We start from the raw sequence: 22,832 nt of genomic DNA, 5'->3' as shown, positions 1-22,832 counted from the left end.
TTTCTACATTAGAAGGTTAGTATCAAATACCTTTTCTCATATCTAACCCCAAATCACACTTTCCCTCTGTCATACTCCCATTATAATTAGATTAGAATATGTAGCACAATCAATATTTTGTTTTCCTATTATTACAATCTGCAGTTTTAAATCATAGCTCACCTACATAGTGTATAAGTATTTGATTTCAGTTTTGGTACACATTAGTTTGTTTTTCATGGTTCATATATTTTCATTTACTAATATTTTTGTTCTATGTAGTATGATTAATCAATCCCTTGGTTGTAGTTTCCTGACTTGATATTTTCTCTTTGCACAAAAACCTTATGTTCCCTCAGAACGTTCAAATCTTTGTCTCATTTTCTTTTATTTTCTATTTTTGTTCTTAAGAAATTTTATGATAGTTTGATTATTGATGATATACTTTATTTTCTCTAGGGTATTTTACTAATCACTAACTTGTTTTTTTTTAATTACCTAATATCTTGGAATGAAGTATTTTTTCTTTTATATTTAATGTTATACTGGGTGCTCACTGGAGTTTATTAATTTGAAAAATTTTCTCTTTCACTTCTGAAACATTTTTCTTGGGAATTTTTTTCTTTTCAATTTCTGTTTTTCTTTTCATTAATTATTTTCACATTGTGTCTTTTGTATTGTTTTCTTATTTGTCTCTGCGCCTTTTTAAAATTCTGTTATTGGGCAGATAAGTGGTTATGCATTCTAATATCTCTTGTGATTTTTAAAAATCTGCTATCATGTTCTTTCCAAGATCTTATTTTTTTTCCTCTCAGAATGTTTCTTTTTAATTACGTTTTAAAATTACGATGTGTATGGATGGGGTGCCTGGGTGACTCAGTCGATTAAGTGTCAGACTTCGGCTCAGATCATGATCTTATGGTTCTTGAGTTCCAGTCTCGCATCGGTTCTGTGCTGACAGCTCAGAGCCTGGAGCCTGTTTTAGATTCTGTGTCTCCCTCTCTGCCCCTCCCCTGCTCATGCTCTGCCTCTATCTGTCTCTCTCTCAAAAATAAATAAACATTAAATTTTTTTAAGTTACAATGTGTGATTTAGTTCATAGGTGAAGTATACATGTTATGGGGTATTTTTTTATATTTAAAAATATGCTCCCTGCGTTTTGCCTGTATCTAAATGTTTCTTTTTTTTTTTTTTTTTTTTTTTTGCTTTGTGTGTCTTGGCAACTCTCTTCTGTGTTTGAGAATTTTCTTCAATATTGGGTAATTATTGGTTTCTTGGTCATATGTGAGAGTGAGATACTAACATATTGTTTGAAGCTATGCGTATATGGTAGTAGAGGGACTTGTTTAATGTCAGTCCCTGTCTATAGGCTGATTCGGCAGTGTCCTGGCCATTTCAAGGATAACCCTCAGGTTTATTATTATGAAGATTTTTGCTCTCCTGCTAGATAATTTTCCCCAATGAGAAGTTTTCTGCATTCTCTTACAGAGATTGTAAATCAGACTACCAAGACTTGGTGGCAAGCTGGGGAAGCAGAACTAGCTATGTAATTTAGGGGATCGCTTGATAAAAAATTATTAAGCATTTTAATAAAGCAGAAATAGAGCATTAAACCAAGAGTGAGATCCTTCTGACTGTGGGCCCTGTGTGACTATAAGTATTTTATACTTATAAATGACACCAGCTCTGAGGGGAACCAAGCTGTGGGGTTAACTCCTCACTGTTGAGTTTGCAGACTTACACATAGTCCGTGTGATGACTTGTGGTCCAGCATACCAGAGCTTCTCTGTTTATCTCTCCAGAAATAACTCTCCTGTTTCTTACTGCAAGTGCCATGGATAGTATTCTGATTATACAAGAAAGGTGGTGGAGGAATGATTCTGAAACCTAGTCTTCCTTATAGAGACTTTCAATAAATTGTTGTGCATTCCTTCCCAGTTAGATGTTTTTAATTACTGCACTTAACAGTAAATGCACTTTTTTTTTAAACCAGATTAATATATATATATATATATATATATATATATATATATATATACACACATACATATATATACATATATATGTATATATATATATATAATTCTTCTTTAAAAATGTATTTCACATTGCAAAACTGCAAAGTTTCTTTCTACAAAACAATTTGACTTTCTCTTTTTCTGTTTGATGATATTTTTAACTGAAATGTACTTTAGAAATAATCTAAGCTATTTCCCTCATTTTATAAATGAATTATTTAAAACTCAGCTGATTGAGTGACATGTAAAACATCACACAGCTACATGGGAGCAAAAGAATATCACAACTTTTTAAGGTTTTGTATAGAGGTTAGTATTTAATGCTTAATTGACTATTATTTGAACATAGACAATCTACTTTCCTTGAAAATTTTAGACATCAAAGAATGTTGGTCTATTTGAAGAAAAAAGCATACATCAGAAAAGGTAATGCCTTCACACTATAAGAATTCACAAATAATTTTTGACTGATAATAGCAAGTCAGGATCATGGGTTTGGCATTATATTCTGATGTGATAAAATGAGCATCCGAGAGATTATTAAATGCTTAATTTTAAATTTACAAAGAGATTTATTCTTTTAGGAAAATAAGGAATAAAACTAAATTGTTATAAATTTATATTTCCTTTGTATTTCTGTCTATTTTATGAGTATTTTTGGATTGTTGTCTCTAGATTGCAATTACCAAAAAACAAAAGAAAGCAAAGCAAAAACCTCATTGTGACATAATTTATTTTTCTTAAATCTTTTCTAATTAGTAGTAACTTGTCTTTTCCCAGAAGTAAAATAGTACTAATAAATCAGCAACATTATCTAAATTAAATAGTTTTAATTCAGTTTTATAAATACTTTCTTAAACCCAGGTAAATATGAATCAGCATAAACAGAAGAATATTATCTATTTTATTTGTGGAGTATAAAAACTTCATTCTTTTAGTGAGTTTTAAATACTGAAAGCTTATATTCTGGAACTATTGCTGAAGAAAAGCACTGCCTGCATCTTGATTCTTACAATTTCAACATTCAACTAAAATTTATATATATAATCCAGATATGTCAATCTTACTCTTGAACCCTTCTTACTATGCTTTAGTAATAAATGGAATTTTTCATTTTGAAGTATGAAGACCAAGGTGGAACCTCTTGTCATTTTCTTTCTACTACTTTAGGAAGTTTCTCCACGTACAGAATGAAATCCAGTCCTTTTTTAAGTCAAACTTTACATTGCTATGTTATTTCAGAAAAAGCTCAGCTGGTGTTTGTTTGCTGGGATGAGCTCACACAGCACAGTATTAAAAAGGAACCATGAAACACTGATAGACAAAAAAAGACAACTTTTTGTTGTTGGTTTATCTTTTATATGTATACATCCCAAAGCAAAGTTTTCTTTCTCAAATTTAAGCTCATATTTTTATGATACGTTTACCAGTGCTTTTTTTTTTCCTCATCTCATCAAAAAGAATTTTTCTCAATTTGATCTAGCACTGTATTTAGTTTTCAAATTAAAATATCCACCATCCTCAGATGCTTACTTAGTTGTAAGAATATCCCTTATTCTTTTCTCACCAGTACCCATGTTGCAGTAGCAAAATATAGATATGGCATTTTAGTTGCAAACACAACTCCTTTTGAAATTTTACTAAATTCTTAATGATACATTTATGGTACTTGTAAAAATATGTTGAATGTTAAAACTATGCTGAATGTTGCAAATACTATTATTAAATTGTACTAATATTAGAAGTTTAGCTATGTAGAAAACCATGAAATTAAGGATAGATAAAAAGGAAAAGACATCTAACATATATTGATTTCTTGTTTGGTAATGTGCCCTTTATATGTATTGTCTTATTTAATCTATATAAGACCACTTTGAGTTAAGTGTTTTATTAATGAGGAAAACAGAGTAGTTAAATATACGCACTAATAAACAAACATAGCAAAAGTCAGGTCTAGAATTCAAATCCAAGATACTCTAACTTTTGAGTCACACCTGTCTTCCAGTAAGAATTTTGAAGAATAGAGGTGCAGAAGAATAGAGGATGAGGTTGGAAGATAAGATTAAAAATCTGTTAAGAAGAATGCAAAGAGGGACTTAATAGATGGGAGAAATAAAATATGATAAAATCTTGCTACATGGTTAAAGATGTTTTAAGAAAAAAAGACATGTTGTTGGGAAATATTAGGAAAATAAATATGTTTTAAATAAAGTCAAAGAAGGTCGTTATGGATTATATAGGACAAGAAAGCAATTGGTAAAACTATCAGATTTCTCAGTGGACTTCTGCTACCATGCTAGCACTAACACAAGTCCTGTAATGAGCTTGAAGGAGCAGTTGTCTCTGGAGGACACTGAACATGTTAGAATGTACAGGGAAACTGTAGAGAATGGACTCAGTTGATAGACAGCATGACAGATTAACCTTATATAGACCATTTAGCCCACTAACTCTAGTATGCCTGGACTCATCCCAACTTTAAAGAGTTTCTATAAATGCACTTAGTGAACAAAATTTCAAGAGAATCACATCCGTAGTTTTCTTATTGAGGTTCCAACAGGAAAGAGATAACAAATTCATATAAGGATACTTTAATTATTTTTTCAAGTAAAGGAACTGATTCAAAGATGTATACAAGGTAGATATTAACCATAAATGGGCAATGCTGTAGTCTAGGACTAGTGGTAGCAAACATTTTACCAAGCCTAAGCCTGAAAAGTCAAGGAGAGGGAAAGGTTAATGGGAGCCAAATGAAAAGTCTGTCTTAAGAGGAGTAGTGACTTCCACTTTTAAGACACCAGACAACTAAAAGGGTCCCTGAGAAATTAATACGCTGGCCTAACTTCTTTGTCTCTTCCATCTCCTTTGGTGACTTCCCATTGGCTGAATGCAATTCAAAACTGAAAGAAAGGTATAAACTCTATATAAGTAGAGAATCTGCTGGATATTCATAAGGTGTGGGAAAGAAAAGAGAAGGTATCTATCTAGTACAGTAACTGTGTCAGCCATAGCCACATCTGCTGCAATTGCTTCTAGGTTCTCTGAGCTTATATCTGTACATTTCCTGCATAACCCTTTCATATCTTCTCCTGTCTCCAAAACTTCTTGTGCATCATATCTAATCTCATTCTCAGCTGTTTATCTTAATTTCTATTTCACTGAGAAGATAGGAGCAATCAGAATACAACTTCTACCAACTCCCAGTACCACTTATACAGACATACTTCATTTTATTGTGCTCCACTTTATTTAATTGTGCTTTGCAGATATTGCATTTTTTTAAAAATTGAAGGTTTTTGACAACCCTCTGTTGAGCAAGTCTATCAACACCATTTTTCCAACATTTTTCTCACTTTGCATCTCTGTCACATTTTGGTAATTCTTGCAATATTTCAAACTTTTTCATTGTTATTATATTTGTTATGGTGATCTTTAATCAGTGATTTTTGATGTTACTGTTGTAATTGTTATGGGGCATCATGAAATGTGCTCATGTAAGACAGAAAACTTAATTGATAAATGTTGCATGTATTTGGACTACTCCACTGTCCTGTTATTCCTTATTTTTCTCCTCCTTGAGCCTCTCTATTTCCTGAACACATATTGAAATTATGCCAATTAATAACCCTATGATGACCTCTAAGTAATTAAGTGAAAAGAAGAGTCACACATCTCTCACTTTAAATCATAATCTAGAAATGTGTAAGCTTAGTGAGGAATGCATGTCAAAAGCCAAGATAGGACAAAAGCTACACCTCTGTGCTAAATAGTTAACCAAATTATGAATGCAAAGGAAAAGTTCTTGAAGGACATTAAAAATGTTACTGCAGTGAAGAAAAAATGATAAGAAAATAAAACAGCCTTATTGCTGGTATGGACAAAGTTTTAGTGGTCTGAATAGAAGATCAGAGCAGACACAACATTCCCTTAATCCAAAGCCTACTCCAGAGCAAGGACCTGACTCTCTTCAAATCTATGAAAGATAAGAGAGGTAAGGAAGTTGCAGGAGAAAAGTTTGAAGCTACCAGAGATTGGTTTGTGATTTTTAAGGAAATAAGCTCTCTCCATAACATAATAGTTCAACGTGAAGCAGCAAGTGCTGATTTGGAACTTGTAGCAAGTTACCCAAAAGATCTAGCTAGGATCCTTAATGAAGGTGGCTACACTAAAGAACAGAATTCCAATATAGAAAAAAACAGCTTTCTATCAGAAGAAAATGCCATCTAGGACTTTTCATAGCTGGGGAGGAGAAGTCAATGCCTGGCTTCAAAGCTTTAAAGGTCAGGCTGCGTCTCTTGCTAATGGCTAATGCAGCTGGTGACTTTAAGTTGAGGATGAAGCCTATACTCATTTATCACTTCAAACAATCTGAAGTGCCTTAAGAATTATGCTAAATCTACTCTGACTATGCTCTGTAAATAGAACAACAAAGCCTATAGGATATCACATCTATTTATAACATGGTTTACTGAATACTTTAAGCCCACTTTTAGACATAGCACTCAGAAAAAAGACTGCTTTTGAAACATTACTGTTCATTGACAATGTACCTGGTCACCTAAGAACTCTGATGAAGACAAGACACATAATGAGATTAATGTTGTTCTCATGCCTGCTAAAACAATATCCATTCTGCAGCCCATGGGTCAAGAAGTAATTTTTACTTTCCAGTCTTATTACTTAAGGAATCCATTTCATAAGGCGATAGCTGCCATAGATAGTGATTCCACTAATGGACCTTGGCAGAGTAAATTGAAGGCCTAATGGAAAGGATTCACCTTTCTAATGTTTATTTATTTTGAGAGAGAGACAGAGAGAAGGACAGAGAGAAAGAGGTCAAAAGAGGAAGGGACAGAGAGAGTTGGAGACACAGAATCCAAAGCAGACTCCAGGCTCTGAGCTGTCAGCACAGAGCTCAACATGGGGCTCAGACTCAGAAGCCATGAGATCATGGCCTGAACCAAGATCAGACACTTAACTGACTGAGCCACCCAGGCGTGCCAAGGATTCACCTTTCTAGATGCCATTTAGAACATTTGTGATTCTTTGGAAGAGGTCAAAATATCAACATAAGCAGAAATTTGGAAGAAGTTAATTCCACCTCTCATGGATGACTTTGAGGGGTTGAAGACTTTTGGGGAGGAAGTAATTGCAGATGTGGTAGAAATAGCAAGATAACTAAAATTAGAAATAGAGCTTGAAATGTGTCTGAATTGCTGCAATCCTTTTTGAAAAAAATTAATATTTATTTATTTTTGAAGGAGACAGAGAGAGAGGGAGAGAGAGAGCAGGGGAGGGGCAGAGGGATAAGAAGAAACAGAATCTGAAGCATGCTCCAGGCTCCCAGCTGTCAGCACAGAGCCAGACACAGGGCTTGAACTGCCAAGCCGTGAGATCATGACCTGAGCCAAAGTTGGACACTTAACTGACTGAGCCACCCAGGCACCCCTGCAATCCTTTAAGAGAACTTTAACAGCTGAAGGTTTGCTTCTTATGGAAGAGCAAAAAAAAAAAAGTGATTTCTTGAGATGGAATCTACTCCTGGTGAAGATGCTGTGAAGATTGTTGTAATGACAACAAAAGACTTATAATGTTACATAAACTTGGTTGATAAAGCAATGGCAGGGTTTGAAAGGATTGACCTTAATTTTGAAAGAAATTCTACTGTGGGCAAAATGCTATCAATCAGCTTTGAATGCTACAGAAAAAAACTGTTCATAAAAGAAAGAGTGAATTGATGTAGCAAACTTCACTGTTGCTGTATTTTACGAAATTGCCACAGCTACCTTCAGCAATCATCAGCCTGATCAGTCAGCAGCCATTAACACTGAGGCAAAACTCTCTACTAGCAAATTGATTATGATTTGCTGAAAGCTCAGATGATGTTTAGAGTTCTTTAGCAACCAAATTTTTATTTTTAGTTTTTATTTTATTTTTTTTTGAGGGAGAGTGAGAGTGAACGGGGGGGGGGGGGGGGTTGGGAGGAGGGAGGAAGGGAGAGGGAGAAGGAGAGAGAGAATCCCAAGCAGGCTCTATTCCCATAATGGAGCCTGATGCAGGGCTTAGTCTCACAACTGTGAGATCATGACCTGCACTGAAATCAAGAGTCAGATACTCATCTGACTGAGCCACCCAGGTGACCCACAGTCAGTATTTTTTAATTAGGTATGGTGCATTTTTTTTCCCAGACATAATGCTATATAGCACACTTAATAGACTTTAGTATAGTGTAAACATAACTTTTATATGCACTGGGAAACCAAAAAATTCATTTGACTCACTTTATTTCCATTGTATGGAAGTGAACCTGTAATATCTCAGAGGTATACTTGTAACCCACTACCAATATGTGCACATATGTCCTCTGCCTTCCTTACTAATACCTTGGACGATCTATTGGTAGAGGTACCCGAGTCCAAATAATTCACTTGTACATTGTTTCATGTACTTGTATCTACTCAAGCAAATCACTCTAAAAATGTACTCTTTTCCTTGCATCATAAATATTTCCATCCTTATTAATTTATATGTATCAACACACAAAGATACAGTTATATTTTATTAAGGAAAATCCTCTGCTCATTGTTAGGAGACAATTTCCTATGAGTCTGCCAATTTGTACAGATCTTGCAAAATGAAGCATAGGCTATTTGTTCCAGGTTATTTTTACAGGAATGTTTGCATGGGAATCAGATTTGGGCAATAATGATCATGTCTCCTGCCAGAGCAAAGGGAAAACATTCTTGTAGCCTTTTATAAAAGACTCAGATTCCTTAAGTTCAGGCTTCTTCTGTAACTCAAGTTCCTGCATATGAGAATTCAAGCTCAGAGGACAGACATAAAAATGCTGAAACTATAGCTACTACTATTGCTGTGAATAATAAACTGTCTTTTATCTCTGACCCAGTAATGGTGGGTCTTCCACTAGCATTAATGAAATTGCAGCAAGCTAAATTGTAAGATTGAAGTAAGGTAAAATGCAGACCCTTTGCTTTTATTGCCATCAATCTCATTTATCTGTTACACTATCCTTTGCAACAAAACTCCTTGAAAATGTTGTCTATACTTATGATCTCAAATTCCACTTCTCCCATTCTGATTATATTACAGCACAGAAACTGCTTCTATCAAAATTTGACTTAAAAATTGCTTATTCCATTGGACAATTCTTAGATTTTGTCTTTCATTATTTATAACCAACATTTGACACTTCTGATAACACTTTTCCTTCAGTTTCAAGGTCTTTCTTCACTTGGTTTCCAGATCAATACCAGTATGTTTTTGGTCCGTTAGTACTAGATGTTAATTCTCAGTATCTTTTGCAGATTTTTCCTCAGTTGTTTAGTCTCTTTAAGATTCCATTCCTTAAGATGCAAGGACTTGGAAAAAAAAAATTAAAAAAAAAAAAAAAGGGGCGCCTGGGTGGCTCAGTCGGTTAAGTGTCCAACTTCAGCTCAGGTCACAATCTCGTGGTCCGCAAGTTCGAGCCCCGCGTCGGGCTCTGGGCTGATGGCTCAGAGCCTGGAGCCTGCTTCCGATTCTGTGTCTCCCTCTCTCTCTGCCCGCCCCCCCCCCCTTCATGCTCTGTCTCTCTCTGTCTCAAAAATAAATAAACGTTAAAAAAAAAATTAAAAAAAAAAAGATGCAAGGACTTGGTCTTGAAACACTTTTCTTTGCTGTCTACATGCATTTTTTGGAATAACTATCTCCTTTAGCATCATGATTTTAATTATCTGTCCACACTGACAACTAGCATATTTATATCTACATCCCAGACCTCTTGAGCTACACATTTACTTCCAACTGCTTGACACATTCATTTGGAAGTAAAATTGGCATATCAACTTTAACATGTTTAAAACTGTACGATATGTTTCCCCCCATAAGCCTGTTCCTTTCACAACCTTTAATTCTATATAATGTCAACCACATCCTTTAAGTTGCTTAAGCCAAGAACCTTAAAAATTTCCTTAAATTCTCTTTTCCTCATGTCATGAATCCAGTCTTTCCACAAATTTATCTCATACTTCAGTTATATTTAGACCATAAACCCTCTTATCACCTCTACTGTTATACCTCTACTCTTCTATCTCGATTATTGCGATAGCCTCCTAACAGATTATAATATTTCTGTTCTTCTTTCTAAAGTTTATTCTCACCAAAGTAGGCAGAATAACCCTGTAAAATGGAAATCTTTACTTTTGTGCTCATACCTCTGTTGGCTTCCCAACTCGTGCAAAGTATAATTAATGCATAATCCTTATAGTGACCAAGAGGACTCTTTTACCTCATATTTTAAATCCTTTGCTCTCTGACTTACTCTGCTCTATCAATGTAGGCTTCTTCAGTGATTCTTAAACATTCCAGGAACATTTATTTTCAAGATACATAAACTTCCTCCACATATCAATAAAGCTAACATCCTCATATCTCTTCACCTCTTGGCTCAAATGTTATCTTTTCCCTTAAATGTCCAATTCCCTGAATCCTGGAACATTCTGTATACCTTGTTGTTTTTCCTTGCTCATCTCTGACATCATTTTATATCATTTACAGTTTTTATTTAAATATTAACAAGTATAATGTAGGCTTCATGGGGAAATTATTCAGTCTGTTTTTTAATGATTCTCTATTTGTGACATGTAGAATAGTCTCTGTCACATAACTGGTACACAACAAATATTTGCTAAGTGAATGATTTACTTAATATATACATACTTGGACATATCTCAGAGAAAGAAAGAAAAGAAAGAAAGAAAACATTTTTCTTTCTTTTCAAGTGAAAAGCTTTGATCAATACTGTTTCTAGACAGAATTCAATGAAATATTTAATTTAGTAACTATTCATAAGTAGTTTATCATATTTCATCAGCTTTCAGTTGTTCATCAGTGTTTTTTATGATTATAAATAACTAATAATCTATATTCCTGCCCTTGAGGTTGGGGTCAGTGCTAGTAAATGGCAAGTTGCTATTTTTATTTTATGCAAACATGTTTTTCTGTATATTAATGATCAGATATTCTCTTTTGGAGATTTCAGAATTTATTTTTTATCCTTGTTATACACATCTAATTAGTTACTCTTTTCATCTGCTGGTGTGTGTGTGTGTGTGTGTGTGTGTGTGTGTGTGTGTGTGTGTGTGTAAAATCTGAGCTTGTTCAAACAATTATGCAAGTATTCATTGAGGGGAAGAAGAAATGTAGTGGGAGGGTCTTTCAGTACAAGAAGATGGGGAGAAGTTTAATCAGATGGAAATTAAGTCTGAAGGTGGTTGTTACGGGTTCAATTGTGTTTCCCAGAAAAACATATTGAAGTACTAACTTCTAGTGTCTGTGAATGTGACCTTCTTTCAAAATAAGGGCTCTATAGATGTAATCAAGTTAAGACAAGGTCATTAGAGTGGCCCCTAACCCAATACTAATACAATGCAATACCTATAATTGGTGTCTTTATAAGAAGGAAAGAGACATACAGGAAAAACATCATGTGAAGATGGAGACAGAGATTGAATTGATTTATGTAAAAGCCAAGGAACACCAAAGATTGATAGCCATAACCAGCAGCTAAAGGCAGAATGGAACATATTCTGAGCCTTTAAAAGGAACTGACCCTGCCAAAAGCTTGATTTCAGATTTCTAGCCTCTATCTGCAAAAGAATAAATTCCTGTTTGTTTGTTTTTTTTTTAAGTTTATTTATGTATCTTGAAAGAGAATAACTGGGTGTGTGCACAGAGCCAAGAGCACTTGCACATGAGCGGAATGGACAGAGAGAGGGAGAGAGAGAATCCAGGCTCTGTGCTGTCAGCGCAGAGCCCGATGCAAGGCTCAATCTCATGAACCGTGAGATCATGACCTAGCTGAAAAGAGTTGGACCCTTAATCGACTGAGCCATCCAGGTGTTACTAAATTTCTGGTTTTTTTTAAGCTACCTGGTTTGTGGTATTTTGTTATGGCAGCCCTAGAAAACTAATATAGTTGTTATGCCCAGAAAACAGTGGAGGAACTCACTGGTTGGTAATATACCAACTCACTGGTTGGTAATATACCAAGAGAACAAAGAAGTGTATGTAGTCAAGAAGCTGTATTTTGGACACTAATGTTCAAGTCTCACCAGCAACTCCCTGTCTGCCTACCATGGCATGTGAACAGCGGAGCTGCTCTACCCACTCTTATCCTAAAGGCTAAGACAATGAGCCTCTTGTGTGTAACACTAATGGGCAAATGAGTCTTTATGAATCTCCTAAAGTTTGCTTTAAATATGACCCTGGGGCTTTGAAAGCCTCTAGGAAGGAGAGTTTGAAAAGCCATTAGTAACAATGTAGTTTAATTTCTTCACAACCTTGAAGGTGGAAGGCTTGAATTTGTGTTTTAAGTATAAGCATTTTAAAATATACGATAGAGTTACACTTGAGGTCGCCATCAAGAAGCATACCTGTTGCATATGTAAAATCTATATTGTTGGAACAGACTGTAACTCTTACATTTTCTCTCATTCATCTGGATATTATGGGCAAATTTGCTTTATCTGCTTTACTTGGGTTTTTGCTTAAATAATCCCTCTTGAAATTTAGCTCCTTGAATTTATAAATCAAATCCATATATTCAAGACCTCATTGAGTTACTTACTATCATGTAACTTTTAACAACCTGAAATCTTTTTTTTCCTTTGGTTTTCCTTTACTTCTTCTGTTAAAATATGAATAACGGTATGCAATTACTAGAAATGACTAGGCCAATAATATAAGTTATTTTAATTAAACCAATATAGTGTCATTCTGGTCTAAGCATGAGCAAGAGTCCTCAGTGCAATGAATCTGCAAGAAAGTTGATGGTTTCTTTCAAGAATTTCTATTAAATGAAAAAAAAAAGAAAACAGAAAAAAAATTTATATGAAATGTTTTTAATTCTTTAAAAGTTTAAATGATTTAGCAAAGTATCTCATATCATCAATGTCAGCCTTTGGGTATAATTAAAAAATTTACTTCAAATGAAGTATTGATCAGGATTCTTTATATGAAATTATATCCATGCTACTAATTTCTGTTCTTAAAGGTTTCCACCATGTCATAGCCAAATAATTCAAAAGGAATATTCTGGTTAAAAGCAAACTTTTAAATTCAGTTGGTGTAGAATGACTGCCAGGCCAATAAAACTTGAATATAAACAATGAAATCTAGTAAATTCAGAAGAAAATTAACTTTTTTTTTTTTTTAATAGCAGTTAGGTCACCCTTGATACATAGGACAGTGGAGAAGCAAAAAGATAAAAGTTGACAGTATCCTGAGCACTACCCAGGAGAATATGTCTTTGTTTAGAGACAATGCTTAGGTCCACAGCTATATTGGAATAGTTGTGAATTTTTTTACTGTTTTTGGCTGGGTATCACAACCTGAAATAGGTACTCATGTGCAACTGACATATGAAAATCTGGCAAGACAGTAAGTGCAGTTTGCCAAGGATGGGGAAGAAGCCAGGTGAAAGTGAAAGGTCAGGATAAGTCTGATTTCAGGGTGATTTCAGCAAAGGAACTTTATGCTTAAAAGCTGTCCTGCATGGAATCACGAGAGCATCTTTCATACTCTGAAGTAGAAACACATAGGCACTTTCAGCTTTATACATTTGTAGGTAAGGGCTAGTTGTCCCAGTGGCTCATGAGAAGTTCTCCAGGCTGAGCCATAGGCATACACTATTGGAAGCAAATTGACACTAAGATTACAAGTATGGCACACAGAAACAGAAAAAGAAAGGGGGGGGGCATCTTAGATGTCTTTGTGGAGCAGAGGGTGCCCCTACCTCTTTCATTAACTTGTGGAGAATGTTGGGCCCTCTGAATTTTGTAGCAATTCCAAACTCATCACAACGTATACGCACATTTCTTCAGAATTCATGGACTTCACTTAATGTATATTTAGTACAACCTAAAGGAGAGGATAAACAATTTGCTTATAGGCTGCTCAATTTCCAAATGATGTTTTTTAAATCAAAATGAAAAGTTGGCTGTAATTCTATCTCAAATTCTTTATGTAATCATTAAAGAATATAAACTAGAATGACTAAGATTTTCAGCCATCCCTTTGATAAAAATGTGCTTTTCCTTAGAAATATGCTTCTCCTAGGAAAGCACACTTGTGCTTGTATTGTTGTATGAATAATTAATCATTTCCAGTTAGTTATTCTTAACTGGGAGTGTAACACAATGAGGAGATTATTAGGTTTTCTCATATCAATAAATAGCTCTGGGAACCTGAGAATATCTCAGTTATCTCTTACTGCTCTTTGTATTCCTGTCAATAAAATGGGGATGATAAGAACTGCCAGATCTATTTCCTATATCTGTACTTAATATGCTGTACTTAATATATATTATTAGTGTAAAAATAATACATTTTTAAAGGAATTATGAATCTCTAAAGTTGAATCATTATTATAAGTAGGCTTGGCAGAAACACATCTGTGTTGGAATGTGGTTTTATATGGTTGACTAAATTCAAGTGAAGGAAAAAATATATTACTAAACTGTCAGGAAATAATTTTAATGATCAAATATCTGATTTCTTAATTCCTATGTACCCCAAAATGTTTAAGATTGAACAATTCACTTTCTGATAATAATTATTTTAGCATTATTAAGCTGGGTATTTCACATGGAATAAACCTGAAAATTGGCATCTATATTTCAGTAGGCCTAAGTGTGTGCCTGTGCACAATGGTTAATAGTTTGATAGCTGGAAATATTTGTTAACACTAAATAACCGTAAGCAGTGACTTTCTTTCAAGGTATTTTTGAAGAATTGCAGTCATATCTCTGAAAGATTCATCACTTACTTTCTCTTTTCAGTGATTATTACAGAAGTCTACAGACAGCTACACCCATAACAGCAAGTTAAACACTTCATATTCTACGATATATTATTTGAAGTACTACATTTTTCAATTTATTTCAGGATAAACTGATAAAATTTCTATATTGGACTTAAATTCAACAGTTCCACTAAGTTGAATAATTTTATCTTCACTCTGCAGTTGCTTAGATACCTCTGGGTATTTTCTGGTTTTATCTTTGTTGCCAGAAGTATTTATGCATTAAACTAGGACCAGTGATACTTAACCAACTTGATCTTTATTATACTAGTGCATAGGTTACTACTTAGACAGAGATTAACAAGCCAGTGAAAGTGCTCTCTGGGGATAGAGAGTCTACTGTGTTGAGAGGGTCAAATGCATTATCCATTTCAAATTCTAGAGGATACAAAACAGCTTTAACATATTCTTCACCCCTCTGCAACTGCTGTTATAATGAATATCACTGGGCATGCTGTGCTATCATTTTTAATTCCATGAAATAATAAAGTTTATGAAGTTAAGACCTAGCAAAATTCAATAATTTTTAAGTGTTCTTTTCTCTGGCTTTAAAAAAAAAAAGGCCCTTGGATTAATATTCTTCCTTTGCAGGGAAAAAGGCATCAATAGTTATTTCAAATGTGTTGAATGTAAAATATTTTGCATGAAAAAATCAAGGTGCCAAAGTTATTAAAAGGGAGTGACTAGACAAGAATTTCTTTTCAAGATAAATTGGTAGCAAAATTTTATCAGAAGTAGTTTTACTTGCACAAATCACAATATATATGAAACTGAAAAATAAGGTATTTTGGCTTTTTAGTAATAAATGTAAACATAATGAAACAAATATTAAGACTTTGCATGCCATTTCTTATAGAAAAATATAATTATAATATCTCTCTATTGTATATTCTATCAGAATTGTAGAAGGAATATATCTTCTTAGTCCAGGTCCGTATGCTATGATGACCATGATAAAAATTGGAAATAGAGAATTAATAGATCATCTACATAATTTTAAAGTTGTGGTATTATAGAACAATATTTAAAATATTGAATTCCTTTCTAATCAAACTTAACCTTTCAAAGTATAGCATTTGATTATATTTTTAAAGAAAACAATTTAGAGGTAATTTTTTTGTTCTAAAATGTTTTTCTTACCTAAAAGAAATAAAATTTATTATTACAATGATTTTTTTAGCATATCTGATTTACTGAATAAAAAATACAATAAAACTTGAAATTGTTTCCTGTCGAAACCATGGAATACAAAAAAATTTCAGTACATATTGTTGCTTTTTAAAAGTATTTTAAAATGAGCAGTATTTCAGTGGCTCAGTAGGTTAAGCATCCAACTCTTGATTTTGGCTCAGGTCATGATCTCATGGTTCGTGGAATTGAGCCCTGAGTCAGGCTGTGTGCTAATGGCATGGAGCCTGCTTGGGATTCTCTCTCCCTCTCTCTCTGCCCCTGTCCTGCTGTGCTCTCACTGTCTCAAAATAACAAACTTTTAAAAAATCTAAAATTATTTAAAACAGTAAACTATATTTTTCAGTTCTTTTTTTTGCAATGATATATTGGTCTCTATTTATAACAAAAACAAAATACCATATATCTTCTGTTCCCAAACGTTTTCTCTTCCTTCTCCCATTCAGAGCATTCTCTTTCCTTTGAGATGTTTCTTAACTTCTGTTGCCTTATTACTGAAAAACTGGTAGTATTTTTAATCTATTTTTTTGCTTTTTTATTAGAATTTATTAAAATTCTTATATTCAACTTTTATTTTTCTATAATATTCAGGATTAGTTCTAACTCTGCACTTTCTCATCAGTAAAAGTAAATTTAATATAACAAATGCATTTATTTTTCCTAATAAATAATTAAATTATTAAATCTTATTTAATTAGGGGCACCTAGGTGGCTCAGTCAGTTAAGTGGCTGACTCTTCATTTTGGCTCTGGTTATAATCTCATGGTCCTTGAGTTCAAGCACCACGTCTGGCTCAGTGCTGGCAGCACCAAACCTGCATGGGATTCACCCTCTCCTTTTTTCTCTGACTCTCTCTCTCTCTCTCTCTCTCTCTCTCTCAAAATTAATAAACTTAAAAAAAAGTTAACTTAGTTAATTTATACCTTACACAAAAATAAATTCAAAATAGATGAAAGACCTAAATATGAGATCCAAAATGTCCAACAGGAAGCCATTAAAATTCTAGAGGAGAACACAGGCAGTAGCCTCTTTGGCTTCGGCTCTAGCAACTTCTTACTAGATATGTCTCCTGAGGGAAACCAAAGCACAAATAAACTGTTGGAATTCATCAACATAAAAATCTTCTGCACAGTGAAAGATACAACCAACAAACTTAATGGCAACCTACTAAATGGGAGAAGATATTTGCAAATGACATGATGATAAAGGGTTAGTATCTAAAATGTATAAAGAAATCATAAAACTCAACACACAAAACATGAATAATCCAATTAAAAAATGAGCAGAATGGGACGCCTGGGTAGCTCAGTCAGTCAAGCATCCGACTTTGGCTCAAGTCATAATCTCATAGTTCATGTGTTTGAGCCCTGAATCAGGCTCTGTGCTGACAGCTTAGAGCCTGGAGCCTGCTTCGGATTCTGTGTCACCCTCTCTCTGACCCTCCCCCGTTCATGCTCTGACTCTCTCTGTCAGAGCAGAGAGTCTCTGTCTCAAAAATAAATAAAAACATTTAAAAATATTTTTAAAAATGATCAGAAGACATGAATAAAGAAGGCATATTTATGGCCAACAGACATATGAAAAGATGCTCAACATCACTCATCGTCAGGGAAATGCAGTCAAAACTACAATGAGGTATTATAGCACACCTGTCAGAATGGCAACACAGAAAACAACTGGTGTTGGCAAGGATGTGAAGAAAGGGGAACGCTGCTGCACTGTTGGTCAGAATGCAAATGGTGTAGCCACTCTAGAAAAGAGTATGGAGATTTCTCAAAAAACTAAAAATAGAACTACCCTATGATTTAGCTACTATGTCTTTACCCAAGGAATACAAAAATACTATTTCAAAGGGATACATGCACCCTGATACTTATAGCAGCATTATCTACAATAGCCAAACTATGGAAAAAGCCCAAATATTCATTGACAGATGAATTGATGAAGAAGATGTGGTATGCGTGTGTATGTGTGTGTATGTGTGTGTGTGATGAAATATTACTCAGCCATCAAAAATAATGAAGTCTTACCATTTTCAACAATGTGAATGGAGCTAGAGAGTATTACGCTAAGCAAAACTTGTCAGTCAGAAATACAAATACCATAGGATTTCACTCATATGTGGAATTTGAGAAACAAACATTATCATAGGGGGAAAAGAGAGAGGCAAAACAAGAAACAGACTCTTAACTATAGAGAATAAACTGATGGTTACCAGAATGGAAGTGGGTGGGGGCATGGGTTCAATAGGTAATGAGGATTAAAGAGTACATTTGTTGTGATGAGGACTGGGTATTGTATGGAAGTGTTGCATTACTAAATTGTATATCTGACACTAATATTATACTGGATGTAGAGATTGGTTTGCTTTCAAATGTGACGAAAACAAAATCTTTAGACCTAATAAACATACTAAATGCAAATTAAACATGAAGAAATCTACACTAAATTCCATCACAATTAAGATTAAAAATAAAAACTGAAAAAGAGAAAATACTAAAAAAATAGTTATATTGTATACAGAGGAAAAATAAATTACAGCAGGTTTTTATTAAAATACTGCAAGTAAGAAAAGTGACAACACAGTTAAAGTATGAAATGAGAGATGGATGTTGGTAGAGAGTTAATGTAGAATTCTATATCCAGAAAAAATATCTTTCCAAAATGGATGGTAGATAAAGTTAAAAGTATGGGTAAATATATTTTTTCATTATTTTTTGCATCATTATAAATGATAATTGATTGTTTAAATAAAAAATAATAATGTATTGTGGGGCTTATTACATAGTTATAAGTAAAACAAAAGCTGAGAGATTAGGAGAGAGAAGAGGGAAGTATGTGATGAAAAGGTAGAGTCCCATACCATTGCAGAATGCAGTATAAGTTAAGTGGTATGAGATTGATTACTTGTGTTAAGTTAAAGATATATCCTTAAACTTAATCCTTATAACTTAATCACTAAAAATAAGAAAGTTAAATTATATATAAATAATCTAATATGTAAAGGAGGAAAATGAGATCAAATAAAAGATAAAGTAAATAAAAACAGAGACAGGAAAATTTAAACCAGCCTTATTAATATAAAATTTTCTAAACTTTTCAGTTAAAGGCAGATGTCACACTTTGAATATAAAATCACAAATAGATTAAAAGTGATGTAATGGGAGAAAATAGATAATGTTAATTCTAACCAAATAACATATAGAGGTCTTCTGAATATCTGAAAAGAAAGGTTTTAGAAAGAATATTGCTAGGAATAGAAACAATCATTTTATTATAATCATAGGTTTAATTAAACTCAAAGTAAGACCAAGAAAAGAAATAAGAAAGAGAAACACAAAAAACAATGAAATTGAAAACAAAATTTATACCAAGAAACAATGAAACCAAAAATTGTTTCTTTGAGATGAGTGAAATATTTAAAGTTCTAGTCATTCTAATCAGGAAAATTAAAGAGGCAATACAAATTACCAATGTCAGAAATGAGTGAGGGTACATTACTACACATACTACAGATATTAAAATTATATTATAATAAAATAAATTTTGTGAAGTGGAAAAATTTCTTAAAACACATCTGCTATTTAAGTTTACTCAATAAGAAATAGATAACCTAAGTTTTTATATTCATTATGGAAAGTGAATTTGTTATTACAAAGAATCTCCTAACAAAGAAAACCTCATGCCCAGATGCCATCACTGGTGAATTCTTCCAAATATCTACGAAAGATTTATGACAATTTTACAAAAATGCTTGAACTGTCTCTCTCTAGCAAAAAGGTGGAGGGTGCCTGGGTGGCTCAGTTGGTTGAGCATCTGATTCATGATTTTGACTCAGGTAATGATCCCAGGGTTGTGGGAGGACCCCTGAGTTGGGCTCCACCCTGAGTGTGGATCCTGCTTGGGATTCTCTCTCTCCCTCTCTCTGTATCTCTCTCTGTCTCCTCCTTTGCCCCTTTCCCCCACTGTCTCTCTTGTAAAATAAGAATGCTAATAAAAAGAATTGTTCAAGGAGCAGTTTTCATCTTATTCCATGAGGCCAGCATTATCCTGATCTGAAAACCTGAAAAGACAAGGGTGAAACAGACTTTAAGGTGACCCCCTAAGGCCCCCATCTCCTAGGTGGGGATCCTATCCTTTTATAATCAATCCTCTCCATTTATGTGTGGAAGAGACCAGTGACTTGCTTCTAAACAATAGTATAAGACAAAAGAACTGGGAAATCCCTCCCATGATTACATTGTTACATAAGACTGTCTTGCTAGAAGACTCCCTGTTGTTTTGAGTTCTACCAACTACTCAATTCCAAAGCCATATTATTTTTAGGTATCTATTAAAGCAGCATCTTGCTTCTGGATACAAATTTCTGTCGTAGCCAGTTAGAGCTGCTATAACAAAGTGTCATAGATTAAGGTGGCTTATAAACAGAAATGTTAATGGTTCTGGAGGCTAGAAGTCTGAAATCAGAGTGACAGTGTGATCACTTCTGGTGACAGATTTGTTCCAGGATACAGACTGCTGGATTCTTATTGTATACTCCCATGACAGAAGGAGGTCTGGAGAGCTCTCTTGGGTGTCTTTTATAAGGGCACTAATATTATTTATGGGAGTTCCTTTGTCATAAGCTAATTACCTCTCAAAGTCCCCCACCTCATAACACTATCATATTGGGGGGTCAGGATTTCAACATATGAATTTGGGGGAAACATAAACATTTAATTGATTGCAGGCATACTGACTATTCTGAAGTGAAGGTCCTTGGAAAATAGCAGATGGCAGAAGAGCTCTTTGCTTTACTTTCTACCTAAAAGCAAATCATAAAATTCCCAATGGAAAATGTACCCTCCCCATACCAGGAAGAGAATATTATCCCCAGAGACTGTGAGTCAATGCTAAAATGGACCTGTAAAAACAAATCTAATAAAATCTAAAATAACTTTTATTTTCTGTTAGTTTCCCCTACTTTGGATACTTTTGTTTTGAATATTCCTGTGAACATGTAAACATAGTAAATTCTATATATGCAATATTCTGTTAATGCAATATAATCATTCATGTAATACTTATGTTCCAAAGTTATCTTTATTAAAACTTCTAATTTAAAAAAGAGGAGTGTCTAGTAAGATAAATTTACTATTTACCTATTTACCTCCTTTTATAAGCAATAAATAAGTGTAGAAATATCTGTGTACCTGACAGGGATACAAGGAAGGAAGGAATGCTATGTGCTGTATAATTTTCTACAATGTTTTGAAGAAAAGCATACTATAGTTTTAGGAGAGAGGTAATGAAAATGTAAAAAATAAAGCAGGCAGAAAAAAAATATCAAAGCATCCCCCTTCCAAAAGAAAAAAAAAAAAAAAGATAAAAATGGCAGCTATCTAAAGCTGTTTCTGAAGATCTTGTTCATACTCCTCAACGTTAAGTCCTCAGGTCACCCCATGGTAACCACTAACAGTGCCCAATATCTGCTCCTCTGTTCTCAGAGCCTACCTTGTAGGAAACAGATTCATGTCTTGAAGACACTCTTCATAGAAAATTTCCCCTAGTAGCAGAAATCCTCCTTATACCCCGTAGCAATAGAAAACAGGATCTTGGTCTCTCCAGATGGGAACACACTTTCTCCTAGATATGCCATTTCACATAGAGACAACTGTACCATTGGACAGTTATAGCCATTGCATGCACTATTGCTGATGGAACTTGCGTTAGGCATTATAATCTAATTGTCATCTGTTATATAATGTTTATGGGTAAATATAGTTCAGGTTTTAAGTAACATCTTAAGATATGTTAAAACATCACAACTGTGTTTTCCTTTGGAGACTGCCAATCTTTATTCAAAAATATGGACTTCTAATACCTTTTGGAGAAGGTTATTATTACCTTTTTCATACCTCTGTTTTCCATTGGTAAAGGTATGTTGATATAATTTGTTTTTCTGCTTTGCTTTTATCCTGGTTGGCAGCTGCCCAAAAGTTTCCAGTAAATTTGTTTTAGTGAATTACTTTTTCTCCTCTTGCATTTCTCTTTTCTTGCTGCCTCTCTGCTTCTGGCTAGATGCCCACTCTACCCTGGTAAGCTTCACCGTAAGAACAGGTGAAAAAAATCTGTTCGTGGAGTTTTAGACAGGGTTTTACTTGGTTTACACAGTTCACTGGTTCTTGTATCTCCTCTCTGTGACTAGAATGAATCCATCTTCTTTTCAAATGCTGAGTTTAGCAATTTTGGAAATTTAGATTTTTTTTAAAGGATGCTGTGAAATACAGAAAGTCTTTTATATTTTCCTTAGATCATCTCCATTGATCTAACCATCTTTACTTAATCTTCTGAATACTGAAGACAAAACAGCTTCCTACTTCAAGTATTTTTCTGTGAATTATGCATATGTGGAGACACCTAACATAATGAAATTACTGAAGCAGACAATTTAAGTCAGAGACTTACTCAAATATTGAAAGTTTTAGGTCTTCAGAGACAGTTGAACTTCATGGATTAATAGGCAATTCTAAATTAAGAATGATGGTAAGTGATTTAATATTTATATTGTGTATATGACGCATGCATGCATTAAAACATATTCATCATTTTGTTAAGAGTCATGGGGTGCACAGTTTTTATGTGTCTTATGCAGTAGTTTTGCTTTCCAGTGACTCAGAATGTTTCAGCCCATGTATTTATATCATTTAATGTTTTTGATTTGAAGAGACATAAAAATAATTGAGCCCTGCTGTGGTTCATCTTATTAAATGGAGATAAATAAAATGAAAATAACTTCACCCGGT

The sequence above is a fragment of the Panthera pardus genome, unplaced genomic scaffold, assembly GCF_024362965.1.
Source record: "Panthera pardus isolate Hobbes unplaced genomic scaffold, ASM2436296v1 HiC_scaffold_1, whole genome shotgun sequence".
NCBI lineage: Eukaryota > Metazoa > Chordata > Mammalia > Carnivora > Felidae > Panthera > Panthera pardus.
The sequence above is the reverse complement of the archived record's forward strand: the minus strand, read 5'-3'. Positions refer to the sequence as shown.